Here is an 8,414-nt window from a genome sequence, read left to right as displayed (position 1 = left end):
CTCGGTTTAAATACTACTCATTTATATAGGAGACAGAGCTATTGGGTTGACTACAGAACCTTCCTTATGTGGTGCACTAAGGGACTATCTCCCTCACGCTCATTCATACTACATTTAGTGGTAAGAGAGTGTTGGTTGGTTCTGTTTCTGTGTTTGTCTTTACAGTCTGGGATAGACGTTGTGGGTTTTCAACCTCATGACTGTCAATGAAAGAAAGCTATTGGAGACTGAACCTGTATCACAGAACATAGGGCAATATAGAGAGATAAAATGTACTTAAGATTTATAAGGAATGAAAATTATACATTTAATCTTTTGAGAGAGATGATGTATAATAGTGATTTCAAAGGATTTTACATGAAATAAGAAATCACTAATGTAGAAAGAAGTTTGATTTTCTCCTAAAACTCACTGCACATATAAAATAATATATTTGTGCCTAGTGATAAGAGAGTTATTAATATGACGACTCTACTACTTCATATTAAACTGTAACTTCAGTTAGAGTGTCATACCATGTCCTTGACGATTGCTTGAGCAGTACACTAGTTCATACCAACCTGAAATGAGATTGTGAAGAAGAGATTGCATAGTCCAATAGATCTGCAGCTGCAAAGTCCATGATCTGTGGTGCACTGACTTCCTCTTTTGACTCACCAACCAAGAGTACACTTGTACATATCTTACTAGAGTCCAATTCCAAGTGTAATGTGCAGCAGGTGCCTGATATGTCGTAATATTCTCAAATCTCGTCACTGGTGCTATATGTTAGATACTGCTTCCTGATAATAACCTAGCACAATATACAAATTTTCAATGATAACATTGCCAGCTTGCAAATAGCCATATCCCTTAGATAAACCATGTTGTTATCTCCAAAGGTAACCAGGGGGCCAGCTTTCTCAATCCACATTTGATAGCAGGGCTCTATCTCCGGTCATATGTCTTGATGATCCACTGTCAAGAATCCACACTCCTGGTTTCACCTATTTAATGCCCTGCACTACAAATGGATTAGACCTTCTTCGAAACCCAAGATGGGTTGGGTCCGGCATACTTGTAGAACTGTCCTTTATCAGGCAAAATAACATTTTTAATTTTAATTATCTCAACTTTCTCACTGACTGAACATTTGACCTTGTAAACAGCCTTAACAAATTTCTGTTTAGGCTTAGGCTCAAATGTCTCCTTTCTAGCCTTAGAAGGACTAGCAGTCTTAGACCTATCATGCTTTCTATTATTCACATGCTGACGAGGAGTAGTCTTATCACTAGAAATATGCTTACCATTAAAATAAGCATACATCAATTTAAAAGCACAAGACATACAATTAGCAACACTACAAGCTTTATGAGAGTGATTAATAGCAGGCAATTTATGCATGGTAGACATGGAATTTTTGTTATCCAACTCATGTGTGTCTGAGTTAGTCTTAATTACTTTCACAACTTTGACTGGAACTTTCGACTCACTTGACTTGGAAACAATCTTCTCATTAGCATGATCCTCAGCACGTATTTCTTCTTGAATAACAGAAGAGGTCGCATCAAATGGTTCAGTAATTGATGGCTTATAGAGGGGTTCATCATCACCCTTAAGCACATGTGGTACTTCCCTCCCTTTAGCACATACATGAGGAGGGGAGTTTATGCCTAATTCTCCAATAGCAACACTGTAATCATAACCTATTCCAGATGTTTTATTAACAACTTGCTTACTGTAGAACTCTTTAGCCTTCGAACAAGAATTGAAGTAGGCTCTAACCTTAGTCTCAAGACCGGTGATCTTATCTTTGAGAATAGTTTCGAGTTTTCTATAACAGTCAACTCTATTCTCTAGAAAAGATACTTGTACTTTTAATTTGTCTTGATTAATGTGCACAAGTCTTAATTCATTGACCTCTTTCTCAAGGTCTGTGATCTGTAAACTTAACAGTTCATTATCACGACGTGCACAATCTAAGTTACCTCTTAGATGATAAACCATTTCAGCATCAGAAAGTTTTACCTCTATTCTTGACGATGAAGCTTTTCCATCAATAGCCATAAGAGCAAGATTTCCTTCTTCTTCATCTTCACTGTCAGTATCATCCCAGCTTCTTCCCTTTGCCAGATAAGCCCTTTCAGAGTTCTTTCTTACTTGCTTTGGCTTCCTACATTCTGTGGCAAAGTGTCCCAACTCATTGCAGTTATAGCATCTAATGGTACTCCGATCAACCATCCCTGTTTTGTATCCACCACTGCTGGTGTTAGAGGATGAAGATCCACCTTTCTGGAATTTGTTGTAGTTGGACTTGTACTTAAGCTTGGGATTCCTCTTGAATCTGACATGGGAGAATCTCTTGACAATTTGGGCCATTGACTCGTCTTCCAATTGCTCCAGCTCTTCCAAGGAATAAAAATCATCACTTGATTGATTTGTAGTAGGAGGATCATATTCTGCTACTAACATATTTACCTCGGCCTTGGAACACTATACCATTCTCTCCAATTGTTGAGATTGCTGTTGTTGTTGACCTTCAGCTACAAGTGCAGTAGATGTGTTGACCATTCTATCCTTCCCGTAGACTTCATTCTGTTGAATCTGCTCCAACTCATAGGTTTTTAACACTCCATAGAGCCTGTCCAAAGAAATCTCACTCAGATCTCTAGCTTCTCTAATGGCAGTGATTCTATGTTCAAGATGAGTTGGCAGTGTTAAAAGGAACTTTTTGTTGACCTCCCTGATTGAATAAAATTTTCCATTGATGTTCAGGTTGTTGATCAACGCATTGTACCTCTCAAATACTTCAGTAATTCCTTCTCCTGGATTTGATTTGAAATGTTCATACTCAGAGGTTAGGATCTTCAACTTGTTCTCCCTAACTTCCTCTGTGCCTTCATTGAGCACCTCAATAGTTTCCCACATGTGTTTGGAATTTTTACAGTTCATCATATTTCTGTTCATCAAGGGATCAAGGGAATCAATTAAAATTAATTGAAGGCTGGCATCCAAGGAGGCTTCTTCCTTTTCATCAGGAGTAAAATCTTCAGGATCTTTAGGATAGGTTCTGGCTTTGGTGATCACAACATCATCTACTATCACCTCCGGTTCAATAACCATCGGAGTTTTTATCCCCTTCTTTAACAAGTTTGAATATTTGGGATTTGCCACTTGTAAAAACAAGAGCATCTTCTTCTTCCACATAATATAATTCTCTTTATCAAATTGTGGAATTTTAACAGTTCCAACTTTTTGTGAAGTCATTATGAATTTTTGAATGAATAAAAATTCAAGGAGTTGAAAAATCACAAAAGTCTAGGATCTTGATTTGTTCGTTAATCAGAAGGCTATGATACCAATTGTTAGGTCCCAATGTGTTTGTAGAAGGGGGGGGGGTTGAATACAAACAGTACCGAATAATCGAATTAAATGCGGAATAAAAAATGTGAAACAAAATTCAAGTTAAATAAAAATATTATTAAACTTGAAAGGTGTTACAACAACTGTATCGATTACAAGGAATTAATTTCAAATTAATTATCAAAAATCTAGAATAAGTTCGACATGAACTTTTTCTATTTTTGCAATAATTAGAATCAAATGCTAAACGCGATTTGAGATTAAGTTCTAGGGATTTTGATCCGCTAGATTGTTACACAAGAACAAGATAAAGATTTCTAGTGGTTTGGATTTAACTTTACAAACTAGAAATTTGATCTTGAAATTAGCAGAGAATATAATTTATTGTAGGCGGCTGCTTTTTTGTTCTTGGTTGTTGGATGGATAATGAATGTGTTCTGCTTCTGCTTCTTTTAATCAAACAACAGACTTGAATGAACTGGAGTGACAATCGGTGAGACAATCCAATTGTACTAGCAAGGCAATCTGTTGAACTGGAGAGACTTTCGGTATGACTATTATTTGTACTAGCAAGATAATCTGATTGAACTAGCAAGACAATCATCTTCCAGTGTAACTTTCGGCAAGACAATTATTTGTACTAGCATGACTTTCGGTATGACTATTGATTGTCATACCGATTGTCATATTAGTATAATCAGATTTGTCTTGCTGAATTTAAATGAATTTTAATCCAATTTAAATTCTGAAAATCCTTAATATTAATTCTGAATTAATTAATCAATTAATCAATAAATTAATCTTTGCAGATATAATTTATTTTCTTAATTAAATTATATGACTTAATTAATTAATAGAGAATTAATACTAACCTTGAGCAGCAACCATTCTTCTGAATATCTTCTGAAAATCACTGAAAATTATGAATCAATTCCACCACTTCAATGTTGACACTCGATGTACTGTCTGGTTCATGAGTGACTAACTTCCGTGATGTTTCTTCATATCTTGACTTTGACAACTTGATTTTCTTCAGATTAAATCCTTGTAATTATCTGATACCCAGACGAGATCTCTATCACTTGATTAAATCCACAATCTTGATTTATATCACTGAGGCATGATCAATTTCTTGAACTTCTTCCAGTGAATTAATTCCTCAAGTCTGTAGATGAACCTTGTTTCTGAATCCTTTGACAGATATTACTTTGCGAGATCTCTTTGACGGTAGATCCACTATTTACTTATTACATTCTTATTAGAGTTGAGTTAAATCCTCGAACATACAAATAGGCTATGACATATGCCTTACATACATATATACAATTCTCTTCAGTTCATTCTTTTTTTCTTCTTTTCATTTCATGTAAGCTGAGAAGAACAACCCTCCAGAAGGGGAGGTATTGCCGAATGACTATCTATCTGTATGATAGAAGCCTAGTAGGATACCATCTATTGTTTAATTGCTTGTCAAGTACTAAAGGCTGGCCACCTTCTGTACTAACTATGCAATGTAACAAGTGTTCATGATCATAGTGATCTCTCAATAAAATCTTTTACTTATATACGATGGATCAAGCTTTCGAACATGGAAGCAGCTAGAAAGTAAGTAGTATCAGTGCGGTGGTATTCCGAATCTAACGCGTTCGTGATACTAAGGTTGACACAATTATTAAAAGATTATAGAATCCTAACGAGCAAAAGTGTAACCAGTATAGTATTATGTACGGAAGATAGTAATTACTACGAACTGGAAAAGAATGGGTATAGAGAAGCAAAACCTGTAGTGCAAGAAGCTATGATGAGAGTTTGTGCGATAGACTTGAAAGAAATTAGAATGATCACTTAACACGGATTGAGTTTTCTTATGACAATAGATCATATGTCATTATCGAGATGTCGCCTTACGAGATCCTTGAGGGAAGACAATGTTGATCTCCCTTATGTTAGGATGAAGTTGTAGAGTGCAAGATGCTCGGACTAAGAGTAGTCCAAAGCACCAGGAATATAGTAGATCTAATCAGAGGACGGCTGGTAGTAGCCCAAGATGGACATAAGAGGTATGCTGATTTGACTCGAAAGGACAAAGAGTATTATGAAATAGGGGACCTAGTGATGTTAAAGGTATCCCTTGGAAAGGATTGATGAGGTTCGGAAAGAAAGGAAAGCAAAGTCCACAATTTGTTGGACCCTTGGATATATTAAGACGTATTGGGAAGTTAGCATATGAGCTAGCCCTACCCTCGTAGCAAGTTCATAACGTGTTCCACGTATCAATATTAAGGAAGTGTAATTCGGATTCCCGACAAATAGGGGCGTATGAGCGCATAGACATGCAACCAGACGTAACCTATATGGAGCAACCAGGAAGGGTTATAGATTGAAAAAGAACAAGTGCTTAGGAGAAGGGTTATCAAACTAGTCAGAGTTGGTGGTAGAACCACAATGTGGGAAAATTGACTTGAGAGTTAGAAAGTGCAATGCTAAGAAAGGATCCCTATTCATTTTCTATCTGATTCCGGGACGGAATCCTTTTAAGGAAGGGAGACTGTAATAACCCCAATTTTTGGAATCTTTGAAACACTGATGAATAGTGATTTTGCTGATTATGCTGATTAAAAAACTTTTCATGTCACACTATGTAGGAGTTCTTTTATTGTTATTCTGAGATCTTATTAGTCCTCCATATAGTATATAAGTGTATGTAAAGATCGTCAGAATCCAAATTCGAACACTTTGATTTTTCTCGAAAATCCACCAGATACCGAAAGAATTGAGTATAAGGTAACATGATTAAAAGGATTTAAATTCAAGGATTAAACAGACTCAAAACTACAAAACAAACCTAATGCATGAATGCAACTATGTGAATGCAAGTAAATGACAATGCAATCGATCCCCTCAGAATAACCATAACCAAATGAATAAGCCAATGCCTCTAAGAATGCAATAACTTGAAACAGAGTTTGAATAAATCCCACAAACCAACTCACAAACCAGAAACGTGCGTGTGTGGATGCTTAACAGATATACTCTCGATACTAGATCAATAACCCTAACTTATCTATCATTGAAACAATCAAAAGTTTATAAACAGAATAGACAATAAACGCATTATGACTCACAACACCTCCTTTCTACTAGAGTTATACAAGGATTCACACTATTATTGAACACATAGCAAAGATGCTTATTTGATCGTGCAATGAATGAGGTCCCAAAAGACTTATACAATAATACCCATGTAGCGAGCGTTAGGTTAGCGGATCCCAGACTATAAAAGCCTTAGGTCACTAGGCACAAAGTCCCCTCGAACTTAATAACTCGAGTATTAAAGAGCTCACTCTTGATCAATTGTGCATAAACACATACTTTTTTTTTCTTTTTTTTTTCTTTTTTTTCTTTATTTTTCTTTTTTTTTCAACAATTTCTGAATGAGTGCGTTTCGCTCCATCTCATTCAACCCTAGACTACTCATAAAAATATGAGCCGGCTACTAGCCATTTGACACCTAGCCTTACAACAACTAGCAATGAAATTCAAGTTTTTCTCCAGATAAAAAGAATCAGTGTTTTTACGTCACTACGAGAATATCACAAATTCTAAATATAACCAAGTGATTAAATCTCAACAACAAACAAGTATGATCATGATCTAGATCAAAAGCAACCCTATAAGACTTTGTGACAATATTTGTTTCTGGCATGCAAATCAATTCATTAGGACTTAAACATCCCTCTATTCGTCATCACCACACTGAAATCAACATCAACTTATCAAATATCATAGTTCATCTTAAGGGATCATGCTAAATATGCATGCAAATGCAACTATATGAAATTATATAAAAACAAACAAATATGTCCTAAATGAACAATCATGCAAAAATATGAATGAACTACAACTAAACATGCAACATAAATCTATATGAATCTATATGGACACACACTACTAATCCTTACATTATCACCCCCAAACTTAAAATTTTCAATGTCCTCATTGAAGGTAATAATAAGGATTTCAGGCATACCTAATTAGCGGGAGATTCACCCTCGTCGGGTGGAGGATCAGGTGGCCAATCAACCTCGCCACTAGTGTCTCGGAAAATAGTACCGAAAACATGTGTCAAATCTTCAGCAAAATGACGGTAAATGTCGTGCATGGCCTCCATATGCCTAATTACTCGCCTGTACTGCTTGTCACCAACACCAGTCCTATCAACTACCTGCTGCACATGAGAAGAACCCTCTATAGGCACTGGAGGATCCGTTCGGCTACCCTCTACATCATCAAAGATATATCCCAACCCCTTGTCAGGGGGTGCACCTAAGAATGAATAACTCAAGTGATTTGGTAGTGGGTTGAGCTCAAGTGTAGGAGCATCTTCAATAGACGACTCGAGACGATCCTGAGAAATTTTCAGCTCTGCTAACCCAAGAGAATCGAATGGCACATCCAACTTCCTCTTCCACAGAGGTGCATTCAAAACCTGAATTTGCTCTACTTTAAAGCACTCCTCTTTAGCTGTGGGTAATTTTATTTCCATGAACACATTGAAAGTGACCTTCTGATCATGAACCTTCATCGTAAGCTCTCCTTTTTGCACATCGATCATAGTTCGGCCTGTAGCCAAGAATGGTCTTCCCAAGATAATTGGAATCTTCTAATCTTCCTCGAAATCAAGAATTACAAAGTCAGCAGGGAAGAAGAGTTTATCCACCTTGACCAAGACATCCTCCACTATACCTCGTGGATAAGCGATGGAACGGTCAGCTAGTTGCAATGACATGTATGTTGGTTTCGGCTCAGGCAGACCAAGCTTCTTGAAGATAGATAAGGGCATCAGATTGATGCTAGCTCCTAAATCACATAAACACTTGTCGAACGACAAGTTTCCTATGGTGCAAGGAATAGTAAAGCTTCCAGGATCTTTAAGCTTCAGAGGCAACTTCTGTTGCAGCACAGCACTGCATTCCTCCGTTAGAGCAACGGTCTCTAAGTCATCGAGCTTCACTTTCTGAGAGAGAATACCTTTCATAAACCTCGCATAGCTAGGCATCTGTTCAAGAGCT

Source organism: Apium graveolens, chromosome 9, assembly GCF_009905375.1.
Source record: "Apium graveolens cultivar Ventura chromosome 9, ASM990537v1, whole genome shotgun sequence".
Classification (NCBI taxonomy): domain Eukaryota; kingdom Viridiplantae; phylum Streptophyta; class Magnoliopsida; order Apiales; family Apiaceae; genus Apium; species Apium graveolens.
The sequence above is the reverse complement of the archived record's forward strand: the minus strand, read 5'-3'. Positions refer to the sequence as shown.